The 22718-nt window shown below is 51.4% G+C and overlaps 1 long non-coding RNA gene across 1 annotated transcript; it reads left to right on the forward strand.

Annotated features, from left to right (window-relative positions):
* Positions 1 to 2727: 2727 nt before the first annotated feature.
* On the forward strand, positions 2728 to 21622 carry LOC132362751 (uncharacterized). Its single transcript, XR_009502472.1, has 4 exons — positions 2728 to 2856; positions 3221 to 3352; positions 19071 to 19287; positions 20158 to 21622. It is a non-coding gene; the product is annotated as an uncharacterized LOC132362751 (long non-coding RNA).
* Positions 21623 to 22718: the final 1096 nt, after the last annotated feature.

Genomic DNA, 22718 nt, shown 5'->3' on the forward strand with positions numbered 1-22718 from the left:
TCACGGTACCTGCACTCATTGATTTAACAAATAATATAAACATATAAATCCATACTCTGGCGTATTCTAGGTGCTGGAAATCAAGCAGTAAACAGAACAGTCTCTCCTCTTCGGATGTTAATAGTCTAACATGGGAAGATGGAAAACGGCAATGACATCTGTGTCAGGTGGTTATGATACTTAGAAGAAAAATAAAGCCGGGCTGAGGGGTAGGGGAGACAGTGTATGCATGTGGGGATGACTTTTCTTAAAGGACAGTCAAGGAAGGCATCTTTGATAAGATGATACTTCAACAGAACCTGGAAGAAAATGAGGTGCCATATAGATGTCCAGGTACGGCAAAGAGCTAGTTCAAAGGTGCTGGAGTGGGAGAGTGCTTGGCAAGTTCAAGGAGCATGAAGAAGCTCTGTGTGGCTGGAGGGGTGGGAAAGTGGGGGTCAAGGAGAAGAGGGCAGAGAGGGTGTGTGTGTGTGTGTGTGTGTGTGCACGCAGGGGCTGGTTGGATCATACAGCCTGGCAGGGTTACTCTAAGTGAGATGGGAAACAACTGGTGGCCTTGAGCAGAGAAATGACCTGATGTATATTTTAGAAAGACCACTCTGGTTGTTCAGTGGAAAGTAGCTTTTAAGACTGTAAGCTCGGTGCTCTGTGACCACCTAGAAGGGTGGGATGGCGGGGAGGAGGGAGGTCCAAGAGGGAGGGGATATATGTATACCTATAGCTGATTCACTTCATTGTACAGCAGAAACTAACACAACATTGTAAAGCAATTATACTCCAATAAAGAAAACAACAACACTGTAAGTGGAGAAGCCAAAAGACCAGGTCGGAGGTGACTGCATCTCCAGGTGAGAGAGGAAGAGAGCTTGGATTTCAGCAGTGGTCGTGGTGATAAGTGACCGTCAGAATCTGGAAATATTCTGTAGGTAGAACCTGTAGGATGAGCTAGTATGAGGGGTGGGTTGGGTGAATAGTGAGACACAAAGAGACACCTCGAGATTTTGTCCTGAGATTGGGATTGACACGTACACACTACTGTGTATAAAATAGGTAACTAATAAGGACCTACTGTATAGCACAGGGAACTCTACTCAATACTCTATAATGGCCTGTACGGGAAAAGAGTCTAAGAAAGAGCAGATATACGTATCTGTATAACTGATTCACTTTGCTGTAAGCCTGCAACTAACACAACATTGTAAATCAACTCTACTCCAATAAAAATTTAAGAAAAAAGAAACAACACTTTTGCAATAAAAAAAAAGATTTTGTCCTGAACGATGGGTAAACTGGAGTTGTCACATATTGAAACGGAGAACTGGGTGAAAGGAGAACCCTTTGGTTGTGGGGTGCAGGAACCAAGAATTTGGCTTCAGGCGCATTAAGCAGCAGTAGTCTGTTGGATACCCAAGTGGAGGTGATGGGTAGACAGAGGCGTGTGAGCATCCGGGGCCCCGGGAGAGGCCGGGGCTGGGATACGCTCATCAGTGCGTAGTTCATTAACAATCTTGGGGCTGCATGAGATCATCAAGGGAGTGAGTGAGGATGGAGAAGAGGAGTGGGTGGGACATTCCAAGGTTTAAAAGTCAGAAAAATGAGACAGAACCAGCATGAGAATCAAGAGAGCCTGCTTAAGACGGGACAGAGTACAGAGTGGGTGCTCAGTAAATCACAGCCACTGCCATCACCATGACCATCGGTATTTTCATGGTTAGAGTACGGAGAAGTGAAGTTTGAAACCAAAATAGCAAGAGTTCAGGAGGACGCACTTCATGTACTTTTTCCTCTTTTCCTTCCCTTTCCTCTGGTTGTGCATCAACCGTGGTCTCAGACTTCCAGCTACTTACTAGAAATAAAACAAAACCATACAAAACTTCTGGGCACCTTACAAGCCCACAACTCAGTTCAAGATATTCAAGAAGAGCTGAGGTCTTTGGGTTGTTGGTAGGGTGAGTAACCACTGAACAGAGTCTGGGAACTGGATGTGACTTTCTCCTCTTACCAACTCACTATATGACCTCAGGCAAGTCCGTTCCTGCCTCAGTCCTGGAGGAGGATAGAGACTTCCATTCAGGGGAGAATACTGATTAGCTCACCAAGTTTCCTACTTGGATGGCATCTCTGCCATTTGCTTTTCTCCTCTCCAAAGCATATAGATCCTATCCTCAATTATTAAAGCAAGATAACAGTGCTTTTGATTTCCCTCTGAGAGTCTAACCTCGAATTGTGGGCTGTTTAGTACTTACAAAGTCTGGGAGAGGAGTGCCCTTTAGGAGTGACCATCCAAGGTCCCCCGCCCCATCCACCCCTGTAGGCAGTCTGAGGCAGATGCCTCTCACTGGTCTACCAGAAGGCCAATGACTTGAACCATATTAGTTTATTTCCTTGTATAATTATCTTCACTGAATTGCATTTTAGGAATCATGCCCTTGGCTTTCATTAAACATCCTTGAAACAGTCACGCAAAGTTCACTGCTGCATTTGCACGAGAACTACTGTTGCAGACACGACCTATACGCTTCTGGAAAAGACTTCCTGAGTGTTTTTGTGAAGCACAAGTCTGCGGGATATTAATAAAAATTTCATTATGGGAAAAGTTGAGTGAGTTTGGAAAAAAACCCAGGTGTCTTTCTTAAAGGTTATCTAAGAGGCTTTACTAACAAAAAGTACAGTGGGTCCTTAGAAAGAGGATAAACTGCAAGATTTCCCATTTTGTCGACCCTTAGAATCCTGTTTTGGTGGTGCAGCTCTTGGGATCAGTGCTCTGAGCACCCAGCAGAAGAGGCTCTGAATGCTTCGGGCTCAGTTAGTCAAGCACCGTGAGCTGCAACAGGGAACATACAGACAGGAGGCCAGGTAAGCAAGTGACAGGGGAGCCTGCAGGGGGATGAGCAGCGAATGGGCAGCTGGCTCTTCCGTGCACAGCGATCCTGGGTGCCTGGGGTCCCAAGAGGCTTTGCAACGTCCTGGCTGCATCAGATATTAACTTTGCTATTCATGGAGTTAGGGGTCCTAGCCTCAAATATATCCCTCAGTGACCCTCCTGTACAACAACACACAGAGTTAAAAGATTTTAAAAAATAATCCATTGTTAGGAAAAGGACACAGAGACATGTGCTGTGTTTACAGTTTCATGGGCGAGATGGGGAGGAATGCCACTCGCTCCGACAGCTCACTACCTAGGAAGACCACTGAGAGTCTCTCCCCTCCTCTCCCGCAGCTGGAGTCTCTCTCTTTCACTTCCTGACGTGTACACCCCGTCAACCCTCAAATTTCAGCCTCCGAAGCTCCGAGAAAGCCCCTTGGGGAATACTCTGCTCCTCCCTTTCACTGGGCAGAGCGACCAGCACAGGTGTGTGTGCAGACTGCCTGCCCTCCTATCCATGCAAGGTGCATTATTTAGAGGCTAATGATTTCATTGTAAAGTGGGAAGTGAAATATGTTTCGCTAAAGCTTCCAAAGCGAGGGAGGAAGGAGGGAGGAAGAGGGTAGGTCAATGGGTAAATATGATTGCCTGATGGTCTGGGTCCAGCCATCTTCCTAAGGCTGTATCTTTAACTGGGAGGTACAGCAAGATGATCGATAGCACAAGCAACCTTAGGAGAACCACACCGGCCAGCCCGGATCAGCAGAGTCTGTGTGGTGAGATTTAAGGGGGTGCTTAGTTGGCCCTCCAGCTGTAAGTGTTTGCCAGATGACTTGTAACTTCACCACTGAAGCCAAATTCCTTTGACTCTTAGGGCTCTTTCTGCATTCAAGAGCCCTTGGAAATGAGAAATCCCTGAAATGGGTTGTCGCCTGCTGTCAGCTAACCCTGACGCTCAGGAGTAGAGTTGGGAGTAACGGGACGCCGTGTACCCGGGGTCCTTCCTGGGCGTGTGTAACTCTGAGGCTAAGACAGTGAGACTGGCAGTTTAAGAAGCACCTCCAGGACCATGTCGCCTACTGGCAGGCGGAGTAAGGACCCTGCAAGGTGGACAGACATACCTCTTCTCTTATCATTTGAGGGTTTGAGAGAAGAGGCACCGGGAGTTTAGCCTGAGCCCTTCCCACAGGTCTAGAGGTGGGAAGAGAGAGGGATGGGCTTTGACCCTGGGCGGCTCCTCCCTCCAGGCCAAGACCCTGGAGGAGGTTGAGTTTGTATCTTCAGAGGGGATGGGGTGCCCAGGCAGGTGACTGAAGACTTTATCTCCGAAGGACCCAGCATTAGAGAGCTGAACAGCCCCAGACCCCGCGGGCCGGGAGAGCTTCTGGGCATCCTTCCGTGGGGTCCCATCACCTCCCTGCTGGAGGCAGACTGGGTACCAGGACCCTGCGGTGAAGCCGACTGGGGAGCAGCTTCCTCCAGCCTCTCCAAGCACAGACGTCAGCGGCGAGGCTCAGACTTGGTGGCTGTGCTCTGTCTCTGCACAGGCTTGTGTACGCGCAGCGGGGGACCCACGCAGGGGACCGGGGTGGGGAAGCACACAGGAGGCAAGTGCAGAGTGGCGGCAAGTGGCGGTGGTGATGCTGGGGCAGTGCGAGCGGACAGCGGCTCTCCTGGAGGCTCCACCCCTCGGCGGGCTGCCGTGGGACCTGGGAACGGACAGTGCACGTGGAGGGGCAGCTACTCAGGGCTGCCCTGCCGGGGGGGGGGGCGGGCGGTGCTGTCAGGCGGGGGCTGCCTTCAGGGTGGAGTTGTAGCAGAGAAGTGGGGTCACCCCTCTTGGAAGCTTTGAGAATGCGTATGAGGAGGGAGCTGCGAACGGAATCCGGAAAAGGTACGGAGTGCCAGCTTGGTGGAGTTGGGTGCTGGCAGGACTGGCCTTGGAGTCGTGGGAGCGTTCCCAGGAACATCCAGGGGATCGCCACCGGGGCCCCAGTGGTCCCACAGGCCTCCTGAGGCTGGCTGTGCTGTGCTGAAGCCCACATCAAGGGCCCTGGGGATGGCAGCAGAGGCCAGCATGGTTGAGGGTCCCCCGCACCCACCTCATCTCTGCAGGGACCACAGAACTGCACGCACCGTGGGTGTTCTTCACCTGCTCACAAAAGAGCCAGGTCATTGCATGCAGCAGGAAAGGCTTGACGGGGGGTGACGGGAGGAAGGGCAGGAGCAGAGATTTTCCATCTTGATGGTTTTGTTCAAGGCCAGCCCAGAAGCAGCTGACGTTGGCTTCATTTATCCAAAGGGCACGGCGAGTGACCCTCTACAACCCAGGGATCCTGAAATATTTAGAAGCTCTAATGTTTGGGTGGGAAGAGAACCTCTTTTGGATGAGAAGCTCAATTATTGAGGAAGGGAGAGCTCCCGTTGTCTGGGGCGTAGGGGGGGGGCACCTTCCTGCTGCGTTGGCAGGGTGCCGGGCGCGGGGCACCCTGCCTGGGACACTTGCCCTGCTCTGTGGGCGAGGCCTCTCCCACAGTGCTGGGCTCTGGGGGACTTTTCTCGTGGCCAAACTCTTCGGGAAAGTGACACAACGGCCTATTTCTTCCAACAGCACCTCTGATTCAGCCTAGGGTATGGTTCGAGGTTGCATCTCTTGTAAACCCCCCTTCAGCTGCTGTCAAGGGCTGGCACCGGAGTTCTTGAATTTAGGCTGATGTGGGTCCTGCTAGAGCCTGCTGTCCTCTGCACATGTCAACAAATGTGTATGCAGGTGTGGACCAGCTGGATCTCTCTCCTTCTCTGGGAAGCGTGGTTTTCAGCAGCGTCAGGCTGGGAAGACAGACATTTCATGAACCCTGAAGTCCTGTGCAGGCAGTTGTCACACAGTGTTCCACCAGCGGCCCACGGCCGGCACAGAGCACTGCAAAGCTCCATCTAGCACAAGTGACCACGGGGAATGGGTTGAGAATCCTGCTGCATTGTACACGTCTCCTAAGGGAAGAACATCAAGAAAGATGAGCTCGCCGCGGAATTGGCGAACTGTGTGGAAGGGGCGGGATCTGTAGAGCTCAGCAGCGGCGAGCTCCTGTCATGGCTTGGCCAGTTCGGGTCTCCCCCTGTCACTTATGAGGGTGCGGCGATGTTTTCCCAGATGTGGTCCCCGTGTACAAAACAAAGAATCGCTTTGCACAAAGCCAGAAGGGATACATTGAAAGAATTATCAGAAGAGAATAATACATAGGAAATGTTTGTGCTCGCATGCAAGGAAACTTTGTGGGGTATCTGTGGCTGCCAAAGTGACATCTGGCAGGATTAACTGGATCACCAGAGCCAAACAATGAGGACTGGGAAGGCAGCAATAACTGTGAGGCCTGGGCCCATGTGGGGGCAAGATTTTGAGAATGACCACTTAGGTGACAAAATGGGATTCCCACGAACCGCAGCTCTGGTTAGTTTCTGGTCTGGAGCCAGATCCTCTCTCTGATGCAGACGTGGGAGGACGGAGCGGCAAGAGCTGCCCAGCTGCTCATCTGGGAACTCATCCTCCAAGGGACTCTGTCCCTCGTTCTCCTCCCGTACCTGGAGGCGGCAGTCAGCGGGCAGCACCTCTCACAGCACCCCCACGTACACCTGCTCAGACCACCTGCTCAGAGCTACTCTTTTGCCCAGCCCAGCATACCTGTTCCACCTGTCTGATGACCCGCCGCACGTTTCCTCGAAGCACACCCCAGAGCTCTTCGTCACTCCAGCCACGCCTCAGCAACTCCTGTATCAGTACCGGGTATATGGACACGTCCTCCAGCCCCTGTGGGAACCTGTGTGGCCGCCAGCCAGCCAGCTATTGGGCCTCAGACCTGTTCCCTGGTCCTGAGTCAGAACCAGAGCCCTATGTGTCCAGGGTCCACTGAACCCCAGCCCTGGTCAGATATGGAAAATGGAGACTTGGAGAGAGTAAATGATTCACTCCTGCTCTTCATCCTTCAAAGGAAGGCCCCAAAAGCGCCTCGACTATTCATCAAAACTCATTGAATTGTACTGTTAAGATCTATGCCTTTCACTGAATGCAATTTTTGCCTCCATTTATAAAGAGAAGAAAAGCTTTTTAAGAACTGGGTTGACCTCCCTGCGTGCACAGACCCAGCTGCAGGCAGAGACGATGGTCAGCCCAGCCCAGGCCTTGCTAAGAGTCTGCTCAGAGGCCGTGGGTCTGCTGGCACTGGATGGGCGCAGATGCTGGGCAGATGAGCTCTGTGTGGTGTTTTAGACAAATATGATGACCTAGAGTAGGGCCAAACAGACAGGAGAGCCCAGGAAGCAGACCCTGGGAGAGGGGAGATACCAGTTGGGCCAGCACACCTGAGGCTATGGTCAAGGCCATGAGGACCACAGTGTGGTGGGCACGGTGGCTGTGAAAGCCCCACTGCTGCCCAGCCAGCCCGAGACAAGCCATGGGGAAGCACTCACCGGCCAGCCCCGTCATAATCTCCGCCAATCCCGATGAACTTGCATCCAGTGACTGCCCTGATGTGGTCGAAGTGATCTGAAGAATGGGAAGTCAGCAGTGTGGGGCTTCCAGGGCAGGGGTGGGGGTGATGACTGGCCTCTGTTGATTCCCCTTTTTGCAGCCTGTAGGCCAAACAGTCCAGTTCCTTCGTGGCCTGGCACCGAGAGTACCAACTCGAGGGCCCTGAGGTTTGATCTGAAGTGATCCCAGCTGGCTCTAGACTGGACTTCAGATTTGGAGTGGACCCCAGAGCCCCCTGTTTGGGCCATTTCCCACCCACGATTCACCCTGCCTCCCAGTCTCCTTGAGAACCTGTGGGGGCTCCTTTCCCCGGGTGTGGAGGATGAGAGAGGAACAAGAGTACAACTGATGAAGACCCCAGAGACCTAAGGAGCTGTCCAGTCCCTTGGCCAGAGGTAGGGGCAGTGCGCTTTAGGAGCCCCTGCAGAGGCACAGATGGGCAGCACCCGGGCTCTGTGTCTGACAGCCTCCCTGCTACCCATCAGTACCGCAGTTTTGATTCCGTGGCTCCAGTTCCACATGGCACCAAGGTGCTGTGTACCGTCCGTTATTGGGTTTTTGGGAGCTGTACCTATTGCCAACAGGTGGGTCAAGCCACTGGGGCTCTTCTGAAGTCCTCCCCAAGTTTGGACCCAGCTTCAGCTCCAAATCAGAGTTTTCAGAGAGCCCAGGGTGAGGCTCACCTGCCACAGTAGGCACGTTGGCTAACGGGTTGCACTGCAGCACCCGCACGGACAAGGGCACCATCGCGATGCCACCGTTCTTCTTCTGCAGGGGCGGACCGGTGGACAGTCAGCTTGGCCCCCAGCACAGCCAGCTGCCTGTTCACTCTCTCGGCCCCTGTGAGGAAGGTGTTGAGGTCAGAGTCGTCTCCTCTCTGGGTTTGTGTGAATGGAGGAGCCGCAGCCCTGGTCTGGGTGGTGTCTTGGCCCTGGGTTTCCGGGTGTGGTGGAGTATCTTACCACCTAGACCCCCACCTAGGGCTCAGGAGTTCAGGGGCTGTGGACCGTGGGTTTTGGGGGCAGAAGATATTTAACCTGGGGTTTGAGGAAATTGAGGGAGAAGAGGCTCAGGTTCAAGGGCTCCCGGTTTGAACCTCTTGCTTTAGGTTTGAGGGCCAGGGCAGTCTCTCACCAGAAGCTGCAGGATATCATCAGGATCATTCCGAGTGTTCTTGCACACACCCCGGGCAGCTGAGTGGGAGAAGATGACAGGTGCCTGTGACACTTCTAGGGCTCGCCGTGCCACAGCATCGAGACATGGGACAAGTCCACCATCATGCCCAGGCGGTTCATTTCTGCCACCACCTTCTGCAGGGACAGGATGGGGAGAGGGCATCAGGGCTGCATTTACCTTGTGTGCATTTATCTGTAGGGAACAGGCGGGGCTGTACATTCATGTGGGGCAGGGTATGGAACCCGGGTCCTTACCTCGCCCAAGCCGGTCAGCCGACTGACATTCCTGTAGAAGGGGTGGATCCCCTTTGCTGAGCTCTGTGCCCTGCAGGATGGCCAGGAGGCAGTCTGACTGGTGGCCATGACTTGGCTACAAGAGCCTAGAAAGAGGTTCTGTCGAACCGTCTACACCTGCAACTCCCTGGTGCAAGAGGAGGGACCCAAACTGGGCTGTGCCTGGCAGTAGGAGGGCCCTTCTGGGGATTCAGTCTTGTTCTGCGAACCTCCATTCCCCTCCCCACCCCAGGTTCAGGGCGGATCCCAGGGGTAAACTTGCTTTGGGCCCCAGCGTGATCTTGGGCAGATCCCTGCCTCACTGGGCCCTTACCATCTGCACTGCGCTCACCAGGGCGTGTTGCAGGTGTGGGTGAGTGTCACGTAGCGCACACCCAGCGCATAGAAGGTACGCAAGATGGAGAGGCTACTGTCCAGTGAGTGGCCGCCCTCCACACCAATGAGGCAAGCCAACTTCCGGGTATTGTTGCGAGCTGGGGGCAGGTAGGTCAGATGATCATTTTCAGAGGCAGGGGTAGCTTACTGAAGTCCCTAGCACCTACCACCACCAGTCTGTTTACCTTTTTTTTTTTTTTTTTGGTCGTGCCGCGCAGCATGAGGGCTCTTAGTTCCCCCACCGGGGATCAAACCCGAGCCCCCTGCAGTGGAAGCGTAGAGTCTTAACGTCTGGACTACCAGGGAAGTCCCCCGTCTACCTTTAAGTGAGGTCACAAGCTCCAGCTCAGAATAGGAGGCACACATGAGGCGGATGAGGTCAATTTGATCCGGGGTGAGGCGCACAGCATCCCGTTCGTGGGTCTGGCATGGGACGTAGGCTGACCAGAACTGAGGGAAGGCCAGGGCTCGCTTTGGGCTTTGGAACTCCTTGGGCTTCTCATAGCCTCCTCAGCTGGCACAGCACTCACTGTGCCCAGAAGTCACATGGAACGCGTTGCTTTTTCTGTGGTACTTGGATGCCCGTCAGGTTGGCTCACTGTGACCCCTGTAGCCCCCAGCATCCATGGCATGGCACTTTCTAGGCCACTATGGTAACTTAGTTCCAGTGTGACTCACCTGTGGTCTCTGAGGCCCCCAAACTGCCCCACATTCCCCAGCAGCCATGGTGGCACCTTGTGTGGCCCTTTGGTACCTGGGCACCCACGAGACCGTCTTTCAGCCTGTCCAAGCTGGTCTGGCCATGGCTGAAATTGCACAGATTAACATCCTGGAGCCCATTGTGGTAAAACTGCCTCAGGACCCAGGGGCATGTCGTTGTGGCTGGAGGGAGGTCAAGGCAAATGGGTGGGCTCCTTAGGTCTTGGGATCAGGCAGGACACATTGCCTGGCCTGGGCCAGCCGGGGGGTCCCCCACCTCACACTGTCACACAGACTATACTAGGAGCAGCTGAGGCCTGGGCTGAGGGGTTCCCACCAGGGAGGGGATGACAGAGAAGGGGAAGGGCATCATCCATAGATGATGGAGAGGACATCCAGGGGTGGTGTGAGGGAGCCTCCCCACTAGCTCTGCATGCTCCGGACCTCCTCCCCTGCCCAGGGCCAGGCTAGGCCCCCACCGGCCCCCACCAGCCCGCACACACTGCAGCCCCCCGTCCACAAGCGGGAAGTCCCGCCTCAGGGCCCGCGTGCGCTCCCGCGGACTCGGGGTGCTGGAGGTGCCCGGCGTGGTCTGGACGCGGGTTCCGGCCGCAGCAGCAGACGCAGCAGCAGCAGCAGCAGACACAGCAGAGGCCGCTGGCTGAGTGCGCGGGGACCTTCGAGGCCCCCGGGCCGCAAGCTGCGCAGGGCCAGGCGGGTGGGCAGAGGCGGGTGTGAGAGGGGCGGGCGATGGGGTTGTGCCCGTCCACACAGGCCACCCAGCGGCGCGGCCTCGCGAGGGGGGCGGGGTGAGGGAGGGGATACAGAGTCACAGGGCCCTGCGAGCCGTGTGCGGAGAGCCGCGACCCGCGAAGCCCGGCAGCCCCGGGGCGGCACTGCCCTCCCGCCCCCTGCTCCGAGGCAGCTCCCGCGGGCTAAGCTGGCCTCTGCTGAGAGCCCACTCGCCTCCCGTCGCGGCTTCCCTCCGCCCCTGCGCCTCTTCCCACTCCCACTGCTCCGAGGGGGCGCCCTAGGCTGCTCTCCCCCGCCTCTAACCTTCCTGGCCAAGCTGGGCCGCTTCTCTCAGAGGGCCACCTTCAGCCCGAGGCCTCCCGGGAGCACACCGCGTCCCCATCTGCCTGCAGCCGGCCCCGCCCACTCCGAGGGCTGCGTGCCAGTGTCTCTGCGGCCACAGGTGCTCTGGGCTCCCGGTTTCCCGGTACGGGGCCATGTGGGCTGGTGTGGGGGAAGAGAGAGTTTCTGGAAATGGGGGGGGAACCTTGTGAGCTCTGGATTCAGGAAGGGGCCCTCTGCCCCCGACCTTCTCTCTCCACCTACTTGACTCCCCAACCTGCATGACCATTCTCTGGGGACTTCAACCAGCACCCGGGAACTCTCAGGAACCCCCCCCCCACACACACTTCTGGCAGGCAGCCTCAGGAAAGAGCGCCCTCAGGAGCTGCTACACCTCCCCAGGGCCTGAAGAGAGGGACTTTTGGGATGTGAACTGAACACCTTCTGGGGAGAGTCAACGACCCTTTTCCTCAACAGAGCAGGAACCCAGTCAGTAGGCTATTTGAGTGGAAGGAAATGAAGTCATTTCCATGGCAGCAGAGCCCCCATCGCAGCAACCTTCCTCCCAGGGCTGCTGGCCGACCTTCTGGCCAGGATCCCTCCTACCTCAGCATGGAAGGCCTGGCCTCGTGAAGAAGTATAGGTTCTGAGGAAAGACCTGGCACCTGGGTTCTGCTGCTACACTTGCCTTATCTCGAGGCCCTTGTGACTCTAGCTTTCCCAGAAACCTCAAGGGCTAAGTGCCTGTGCTTGCTCAGAGGCCGCACGCCACTCCCCATTTCCAGCCTCAGGCCCTCCCCCTAGCTGCCTCCTCTGGGGACCCCCTCCCTCCAACACACACACACACACACACACACACACACACACACACACACAGAGGGGATGTGCCTTCTCACAGAAGCTCAACCACTGAGATGCTTTAGGGACTGTGCCCAAACTCCTTCATCCCCAGCCTCTCCAGTTTTTGCTCTGATCCCTGGCACCCCCTGGAGCTGTTCCACCTTTGGAACCTTTCCTGGGTAGCAGGAGTGCCTAGCACAGGGGTAGTGACCTAAGTGTGAGCACTGGCGACCCTAGAAGTCTGTTACAGAAAAACATTGAGCAGTAAGGGACCCCCCTGGGGACAGAAAGGGCTGGGAATAAAGGAGCATGTGAACCTCGGGGCAGGGTGCGTGCTGCTTGACTCTCCATCCTGTTCTTGCTTCAGGGAGCAGGTCTTCCTGGGTCTCTCTATCCTGCCTCCTGAGACCCCAGGCAGGAGGCTCTTTGGGAAGCCACAGATTGCTGCTTTCAGTTTCAAAAAACCCAGCTCCCCCCTGGTTTGTGGTGGTGGCCGCTGACACTGGCTCAGAGCAGGAGCCCATGTGGTAGCCTGCTAAGGCTTCTCTGCACCCTGTCTCTGCTCCTGCATTCTTCTCGGCTCGCAGAGTGCAGACTTTTCTGTCTTCAGCTGACAAAGGGGCCCCTGAGGGTTGAGCAGAGGAACGTCACGTTTTCTTCCAGGCCAGCTTCAGCCCTGGGATGTTCAGGGCAGACTGTCATTTCAAACCTCAGTTTCTGAGGCTCCTTGCTTTTGGCCATTTAGTGTGGCAGGAGGCTCCTGGCTGAGGAAGGCTCAAACAGAACGACGCAGGTTGTGATCTGTGGCAGTGGGCAGTGGGGGGACGGGGTGGGTCACTGCAGGAAGAGGCAGTCGCTGCCTTAGGCAGTTAAACCATTGCCCTCTCTTCAGAGTGCCTCAACCAGCAAGATGCTGTGGGGTCTACCTCCTGGCACCATGCTCCAGTCGCCGGATTTTGGGTCTGGGGCAACCCAGGTCTTCGTCTGACTCTTCCGGAGCGCGCTTTCTCTTGGGAGCATGTCTAGGGACTGGCTTCTCTGCTTCCACCTTTGCTGGCGTAGCCAAAGGAACTGCTGCTGCAAAGAAAATCAGAACTGATCAGTCACTTCTGCTGTACACAGTCTCCTGCCAGAATTTCCCTCTCTCATGTCTCTCCCAGTTTCTGGCTGAAGACCTTTAATCGACTTGACATCCAAAACACAGCCTTGGCCCATCACCTCTATGAGTCCCTAGGGAAGGGACACTGGCTGCAAAAGCAATTCCTAGAGCCTATGGCTGCAGCACATGAGGAAGTCTCTTCACCGTTTCCAGGGAAAACAGTAGAACCCGAAAGTCATTGCAACCATGAGCCTCTCCATCTCTCCCTTCCACAACAGAGAAAACATTTCTTGCAGTCTGTCACTTCTGAGGCTTTAATGGAAATGTCTTTCAAGTTTTGGAAAAAAATAATCTAATATAAATTGGTGAAGAACCCCTCCCACCTTGGCAACCCCTCTTGGGCCCCATTTATACTGCCTGTTTCCACCACACTGAACTCTAGCCCTCTGATACTTTTATGTAGATTAGAACAAGGCCGAATACTGAGGCAGAGTGATCAGGAGACTGAGAACCGCGTTCTGGGTACCAAGTCTAGGCTCACATCAACCCAGCCTCCTGGGACACCGTCTCCTCAGCCCTCCAGTCTCATTAGCACTTCGACAGCCCTCTTGGTTCTTCCGGTCTTCCCATCAATATGGCACCACCCTCTCCCCTAGAAGTAAAAATCATTATAATTCTCCCTCTCTCCACCGTGAAAGGATGAGATAAAGGCTCAGCAGCAGCCCCCGTGAAACACATGGTCACCACTGTGAAGAGGTGTTACTAAGACGATTTGGTCCGACTCAGAGAAGGAAAGAGACAACTCTGCCCTAAGGCTGATCAGGCCCACAGGAGGGAACCACACTGGGGGCAGCCTTTGAGAGAGTGGCAATGCGAGAGAACCTTCTTTAGGAGGGGACTCCCTGTTGCCGACCTTGAGCAAGTAAGGATGGGACATTGGTTTACTGAGGCTGTTGCAGAGGGGATGTGCCCAGAGGTTGGGCCACCCTGCTTGAGAATCAAAGCACCTTCTAGTCCGAAGCTGCTTGAATGCTCCAATCGCCGGATTTTGGGTCTGGGGCAACCCAGGTCTTCGTCTGACTCTTCCAGAGCGCGCTTTCTCTTGGGAGCACGTCTGGGGACTGGCTTCTCTGCTTCCACCGTTGCTGGCGTGGCCAAAGGAACATCCCCGTAGGCCCGGTAGCCACCAACCAGGCAGTATGTCTCCCCATGCCAGCCCAACTGCGTTTCTCCACACCCTCGGTAGGGGACATGGTACTGACCAGGGGTAGGAGGAGAAACGGGAGCCACTGCTGCTGCAAAGAAAATCAGAACTGATCAGTCACTTCTGCTGTACACAGTCTCCTGCCAGAATTTCCCTCTCTCATGTCTCTCCCAGTTTCTGGCTGAAGACCTTTAATCGACTTGACATCCAAAACACAGCCTTGGCCCATCACCTCTATGAGTCCCTAGGGAAGGGACACTGGCTGCAAAAGCAATTCCTAGAGCCTACGGCTGCAGCACATGAGGAAGTCTCTTCACCGTTTCCAGGGAAAACAGTAGAACCCGAAAGTCATTGCAACCATGAGCCTCTCCATCTCTCCCTTCCACAACAGAGAAAACATTTCTTGCAGTCTGTCACTTCTGAGGCTTTAATGGAAATGTCTTTCAAGTTTTGGAAAAAAATAATCTAATGTAAATTGGTGAAGAACCCCTCCCACCTTGGCAACCCCTCTTGGGCCCCATTTATACTGCCTGTTTCCACCACACTGAACTCTAGCCCTCTGATACTTTTATGTAGATTAGAACAAGGCCAAGTACTGAGGCAGAGTGATCAGGAGACTGAGAACCGCGTTCTGGGTACCAAGTCTAGGCTCACACCAACCCAGCCTCCTGGGACACCATCTCCTCAGCCCCCCAGTCTCATTAGCACTTCAACATCCCTCTTGGTGCTTCCAGTCTTCCCATCAATATGGCACCACCCTCTCCCCTAGTACTCAGCAGCTCAGGATGGGATGTGTCTGAGGGCACCGATATAGATGTCTCCATGACAGCACAGAGGTGCCTGGGTTTGAAGGTGTGTTTCAGGAGTGGCCCTCTTCCTCAAACTGCTCCATTTACCATTTGCCAACAAAAATGCACTTGTCTTTTGCTAAGAGGCCAATCAGGAAAGGGTCTGAATGGAAGCATCCTGTAGCCCAAAGGGGAAGCTCCATTTATAAAGATCAGGACCATCCTGCACACTTGTCCAGGGATGACCTTTCACTTGTCCTCAGCAGTGAGCACTGTGGGTCCCTGAAGGTGTCCCAGGTCACTGGTATTACTTACAGCTGGCAACGCGCTCAGGTATACGTAGTGGGCAAACCCCACAGGAACATGAGGCAGCCAGGTGAGATTGTGTGTACACCATGCCTCCGGGCGGTCTCGGTGTACCTGCCGCACTGCCCACCCATGGAACAGAGCACAGGTCTGAGTTAATATAGACGATCCAGTCACACATTCTCACTCAGACAACCAAAGAGATTGGTATCTGGTGGAGAACTGTCAGGGAAGTTTCTCTGAGGGCAGCACGTTGGCAGTTACGCGGCCATGGAAACTGTTAGAAGGCCGGTGAGGTCATCACTGCCCAGTGAGGTCATGATAAGGAACGTGTGACCTGGGGGTCAGGCTTCAGGAGGAGGGGCAGTTTTGTGGAGGAGATCAGGGGGGAGGCAGAGGTACTCTACCTGGCCCCTCACACCTGGGCCTCCCCACCCATGCCCTAGTCTAGCAGACACCCCACGTGGGGCGTGCCGGTGGGCTGGCACAGCCCCAGGGGCCCCAGGAGGGCAAGAGAGACCCACTTTCTGAGATTGCCAGTGACACACCCATAGTCCGGATATTATCCGTAACGATTACTAAGGTTGTTTATCTCCCTCCACTTTTACTAAGAAAAGGAGTAATTGAAGACTCTAAATCATTTTTACTGAGGTTCTTTGTTTGTTTTTTTTTCTTCAAAATACTAAATGTAAAGTCTGCAGGGCGTATATAGGTGTTCAACTTTTTTCCAGATTTTATGTTTTTGGTGTTTTGTAAAAAATTTTTATTATTTATTTATTATGTTTATTTCTGGCTGTGTTGGGTCTTCGTTTCTGTGTGAGGGCTTTCTCCAGTTGCGGCGAGTGGGGGCCACTCTTCATCGCGGTGCGCGGGCCTGTCACTATCGCGGCCTCTCTTGTTGCGGAGCAGAGGCTCCAGACGCTCAGGCTCAGTAGTTGTGGCTCACGGGCCCAGTTGCTCCGCGGCATGTGGGATCTTCCCAGACCAGGGCTCGAACCCGTGTCCCCTGCATTGGCAGGCAGATTCTCAACCACTGCGCCACCAGGGAAGCCCCTTTACTGAGGTTCTTAATACCTTCCTCACAAGGGTGGACAAAACTCTCAGCTTTTTGTATTGAGTGCAGATGTCTCTATTCTTGCCCATTTCAGAGTCCTCCTCACTCAAAATCTAGGTTTTGTTGATCTTTAGTACCCTGTCTCTCATCTTATCTCAGATTATTCTGTGGTAAGATGGTGCAAACTATGTATTTATTAACTGGAGAGAATTCAAGTCCCCGGAGCTGTTGTAGCTCAAAATTCTGTTTTTTGTTTTTTTGTTTTTTTTTTCAAAATTCTGTTTTAAGTGGAGTCATTTTCTGTGCTTTCCTTTCATGCTGTCTGCAAAATGCCTGTTTCTGTCCTCCTTGAGATCCAGGTTTACAGCGCTCTCCTTTTTCTCATTCTGGGGTCTCTATGTTTGTGGCATCTCTGAGGGCCCATGTTCTGTTGAGGCTGAATTTGATACCTGGGGGGGCGGGGCCGGGAAAGCAACTTCCAGATGGGTCAGCCTAGAAAAGGATCCCCCATTGTGTAGAAATTTAAAAACAGGCAAAATACCTGTCCTATCAGACACTATGATTTGCCCCCTCTGTCTGACGCAGCCCAGGGCTTCGTCATTTAATTCACACCTATCTACTGTGAAGGCCCAGCCAACAAGATCATTTTGGAGCCCTGAGTGGGTGCCCAGAATGGATGGGAGGGCTGAGGTAACCAGAACTCTGCCTTTTTTATGGACAGGTGTTAGGGCATCTTCTTTTCAAAGTGACACATTCCCAACCCATCCAACTCACGTAGAGGAACAAAACCACTGTCACCAGCCAAAGGGAGAAAAACATGGGGCTGCAGAGGAGAGGGATCTTGTGGGGACTCTTGTATTATTCATCCACGTGCAAGTATGAGCTCCAGATTTGATAAGACATGCAGTCTGATCAAAAGTCATGCAATTAATGATTTCTTTCAAAAATCAAAGAACTCTTTGATTCTTCATTTTAATGTAACTTTGACCTCTTTTCTTTCCATGTCATAAAAGAGGCCTTGACTAAGCTAAACATGCTCTCTCTCCGTGCCTGCAATGTATCAGAAAGCATCGTCAGTTACTTTCACAGGCAGTGGAGAACTCCTTAATTTTTCTCTGACGACAAGAGCTCCCTTTGAGCCTGGGCCAGAGGTGAGCAAGATTCTGATTCTGGAAAGATGTAGAAAAATGAAGTTCCTTTTGCCAGAGGTTCTGGGTGAGCATTGTTGATGTATGACTGTTAGCAGTCTTACCCTCCTTCCACCTATTCTTCCTTTTCTGCATGGTGGACTGTCCTTTAGTTTTGGGGGTACAGTATTGGGGGGAAAAAGGAAGGGGAGGCTAGAGGTAAGTAGGCTAGTGGCGGGGATTTTGTGCACGAATATTTGAAGAAGGAAGTGTGGGAGCAAGTGCTGTGGTAAGACGGGAAAGGGAGAATTTAAAAAAAAAAATCTGTGATCCATAAATCCCCTTCAAAGACTCTAAGCAAAGTACTTAAATTATTTTACAATTACTTTTTGGTTACTACTCTGCAGTATAAAAAACAATAAGTTCACTTTTTATCGTATCTCTGTGTCATTAGCATCATTTTAAAGACGTGTCTTAACGGCTGTATCGTGTACCATCCTTTATTTAACCAGCTCCCTTTTTTGGACAGTTAATTCAGTTATTTTGTTGTTTATAAATATATATATATATATATATATGATGGATATTTTTGTTTGTAATTCTGATTATGTCATTTTGTCAGTCAGGATAACTGATGGTAGCTGTACTAACAAACAACCTAAAATCTCAGTGGCTTAGCAGGTGTTGACTGAAAAAAATGCACAACTAAAAGTTGAGAATCATCTTTTTTTTGGTGGACTTGCTGAGGACTTAAGCCCGGGAGGCAGTGTCAGATCGCTCTGAGAGATTGCACTGAAGAGGGAAGGGAGGAACCAGGACATATAGGAGTTTTGCAAAAACAAAACAAAACAAAACATTAAACCCCCAAACAACCAGGTAGTCGGAACATCAAAAGAGTACTGTTAATTAAAGAAAAACCAGACATCTCAAGTCAATGAATTTAGCATTTTTCTATGTACGGGAAGAGGCAGGAGTCTGGGCTCATTGGAATCCTTCCTTTGATGTGCATTTGAACTATCTAGAGCCAGCATCCTGCTTTTCTCCATCCTGAATCCCCTCCGGGTGCACCATCGGGGATGGCTGCCATGGCTGATGATGGCTTGATGGCTGCAACACTCTGTTGACTGATAGGGCAGGCGACATTCTTCATCCATACAGGTTCAAGTCTTCTTTCTTGCTCGATTTACTGGCTAGGGTTGGAGTGGGAGACTCTGTTCTTTGCAGATGTGAGGGACTCAGGGTCCTTCAACATTGTGGCGTCACCTTCCTCAGGTCCTCGGAGCCCCGGCGCTGGAAGAAGGGAGCTTGGAGAAGGCACGCACGCTCTTGGCCTCTTCTGCCCAGAGAGGACAGAGCCACTTCTGCGCATGGTCCACTGGTCAGGGCTCGTCCCAGGGCCCCACCCAGAGGCAAGGGGGCTGTCGAAGGGAATCTGGATGCAGCAAAGAGAAAGGGCCAATGGGTATTGATTAACAACTAGCCAAGGTCCTACCTACCTACCAATTCACTGTCAGGTCTTTAGAATACAAAGGGTTACATTCCTGCAATCCTCCTCTAATTCGAGACAATTCTCCATTCATATTCTCTTTTGCTTAGAGCAACCTTGAGCTGGGTCTTCCCAGGCTCTTCTTTCTACCCCTACAGGCTGTGGTCTCCTCGGAAGCTTTGGTGGGATGCAGGCAGCATCTGGGAGAAGGCGCCTCGGAACTCACGTGCCCGCGTTGCCCAGGACCCCAATTCCTTCCACCTCTCGGATGCTGCTTTCTTTTCCCAGGGACAGAGCCAAGCTGTAATTGACTCCTTGGGTATTTCAGAGTCCCTGATCCCAAGACTGAAGGATGACTCCCTGCTGTTGTGAAAGGTTACCAAATTATCAGGACCTCTGATTGGGAGGGACAGTGGGAAGAGGGGAGGTGGTGTCAGGGGAAAGGCACTGACATTTCAAACTCAGCTGGCGACTCCAGCCCTTGGTAATGGCTTTAGTAACTTCACAGCTGATCCCTGTGATTGAGCATCAGGACCATTGAATGCTAATTGGGTTGAAAAGCTTCCCCCTCATGTGCTAAAACTCTCAGGCAGTAAAAGGCTTCTGACCATGTCTGGAGTTGCGTGCTGGGGACAATGTGGTGGGTTGCCTCTGTCTACGCTTAACTGCTGTTCGTCTTCCCGGCTTGACGGGGTAGGGTTGCTGTACATACACAGACTTTAAAATTATTTTTAAATTATTTTTTTAAACTGAAGAATGGTTGATTTACATTGTTGGTGGTTTCCGGTGTACAGCAAAGTGATTCAGTTATGCATACACACATACATACGTATACATACATACATATATATATATTCTTTTCCAGATTCTTTTTCATTATCGTTTATTGCAAGATATTGAGTAATATTGAGCACAGTAATACTGTGCTCTACAGTAGGACCCTGTTGTTCATCTATTTTACATATATCATATATCTGTGTGTCTCTGTTAATCCCACACTCCTAATTTATCCCTCCCCTCACCCTTTCCCCTTCGGTAACCGAAATTTTGTTTTCTGTGTCTGTGGGTCTATTTCTCAAACAGACTTTTTTTTTCTTTTTTTTTTTTTTTAAGCAGATTGCACCTTGCTGTGGCTGGATCAATACTCTGGAGTAAGCTGTTTGCCCTCAAAACTGCTGGGGCCGCAGCCATGGAGCTGCAGGATCCCAACGGGGTCCTGACGTCCATCTGCTCTGTTTTTTTCAGGTGCGCTGAATCGACAGTCCTGAGTTTTGAAGTTTTCCTGGAGGGGACGTGAGGGGATTTCTCCAGGATCGATGGAACTCCTTTTGTGGTGCTTCAGTGCTTCCACCATGAAGCGCTCATTTCCCTATGCACGTCCCCCCGCCCCACCCCACTGTTTCCTTTACTCTCTCTCCTCCCACCCCCAATTCCCAGAAGAAGATCTAGGAATCAGGTCCAAACATAAGATCTTTGGAGAATCCTTGCGTGTGTTTTTTTAAATTTTTATTGGAGTATAGTTGATTTACAATGTTGTGTTAGTTCCGGGTGTACAGCAAAGTGAAGCAGTTATACATATACATATAATCCACTCTTTTTTAGACTCTTTTCCCATACAGGTCATTACAGAGTACTGAGTAGAGTTCCCTGTGCTATACAGTAGGTCCTGATTAGTCATCTAGTTTATAGGTAGTGTTGTGTATATGTCAATCCCAATCTCCCAATTTATCCCTCTCCCCTCCCCACTTTCCCCCCCTGGTAACCATAAGTTTGTTTTCTACACCTGTGACTCTATTTCGAATCCTTGTGTTTTACTCTCGTCCTGAAACTAGATAAAGCCTAGTCATCAATCAACAAGTGAGGAAGTAGAGCCAGGCATTGGTTGAGTGTTGATGTTTCTGGTACAAGCTGACTCTCCGCTCATCATCCCACACCTTCATCAGCCATCATCATGCTGTCTGTCACCTCCTCTTCTCTGAAGAAGGCCCGGGCCATCTTTTGAAAATACAAAGTCCAGCATTGAGACCCTCCCAACTGAGAGAGCAGGAAGGGCCAGGGCTGCTGAGGTGCTCCCTGAACCCCACTCAGGGGATCTGTGTTGTTCCCACCTGGGTGTATTGTGTGGACCCCCTAAAATTCCTCCAAACCTCTGCCTCTGCGCTTCCAGATTGCCCCTGAAAGAAATGAACAATAATCATAATACCCACCACGTACTGACCGCTGGTCTCTTGAGGGCTGCCTTGCCATTGGACAACATTTGTTGAGCTCCTACTGTTTGCCAGACAGCGGGTACATGCTTTATGTGTGTTTAGCCCTTCTGACAACACTGTGATTTAGGACCTGTTAATATGTCTATTTTGCTGAAATGGAAACTGAGGTTCAGAGTGGTTAAATAACAAGGAAAAGTCCATGTTTTTACCCCCTACACTAATATATATGTATATTTGTGTATATATATTCTATATATGTATATTTAACATGTATATGATGTTGACTGAAAAAAATGCACAACCTCAAAGTTGAGAAATATGTTTTATTGGGTGGGCAAAACTGAGGACTTAAGCCTGGGACACAGCCTCTCAGCTCTCTCTGAGGGACTGATCCAAAAAGGAGAGGGAGGAGCCATCAACTATAGGAGTTTTTGCAACAAAGACCAGGTAATCGGAACATGGAAAGATTCCTGTTAATTAAAGAAAACCAGACATCTCGAGTTAATGACTTTTTAGTGTTTTTCTGTGTATGGGAAGATGCAAAAGTCTGGGCTCACTGAAATCCTTCCTTTGATATGCACCTCAGCTATGTGGGCCAGTATCCTGTGCTTTCTCATCCTGTGTTCCCTCGGGGTGCACCATCAGGGGAGGCTGTGGCAGTTGACTGCTAGATGGTGGGCATCCTGTTTCCATCCTGAGTTTCCTCAGGGTTCACTCTTGGGGCGGCTATAATGTGATGGCTTGATGGCTGCAACATCCTTTGTTTACTGATATGGCAGGCAACATTTTTTCATTGACAATTATATATATACAATAGACACTGTTCGTGTTACATATATTATCTATTTTACGTGCTACGTGTTTTTTAGACTCTTTGCAAAAAACCTTGCAAGGTAGGTGTTATTCTTTACATTTTGTGAAAAAGAAATTAAAGCCTCTAACAGGCTGAGAAATTTGTCAGGTCACTACATCACGATTAACAAGTCAGTGAACAAGATTTTGAATCCAAGTAATCCTTTTGTGAAAACAAAACCCCCCCAAAAACAAAGAAACTATGTTCTTTCCATGCTCCAAAATATATTTTGGTCAAGTGACTTAAGAAACTCTCCCTTAAGCTTGTCTAAAGCAGAAAATAAGACAACAGTGCTTGACTGGAAATTATCAAAAGGCAGGATCAAGCAGGAATAATGAAAGGGAGCCTGAGGTTTCGGGGGATGAACCCACTGGCTAAATAGGCCCCTGGAAACAGAAACCCACTTTTTTTTTTTTTTAATTCATTTGTATATTTGTTTATTGACTGGTTTCCTCCAATAGAATGTAATCTTTTTTTTTTTTTTAACATCTTTATTGGAGTATAATTGCTTTACAATGGTGTTAGTTTCTGCTTTATAACAAAGTGAATCAGCTCTACATATACATATATCCCCATATCTCCTCCCTCTTGCTAGCTCATGATTTAGGACCCACGCACAGGAGAATTCAGGCTGCATTAATAGAAAAATATGACTTGCAGCCCTGGAGATGTGGCTTCAGAGGAAATGATGACTTAATGCTTGTGATCTGTAAGAATGTTGGTGTTTTGGGTCAAGTAACCTA

Source organism: Balaenoptera ricei, chromosome 3 (assembly GCF_028023285.1).
Source record: "Balaenoptera ricei isolate mBalRic1 chromosome 3, mBalRic1.hap2, whole genome shotgun sequence".
Classification (NCBI taxonomy): Eukaryota; Metazoa; Chordata; class Mammalia; order Artiodactyla; family Balaenopteridae; genus Balaenoptera; species Balaenoptera ricei.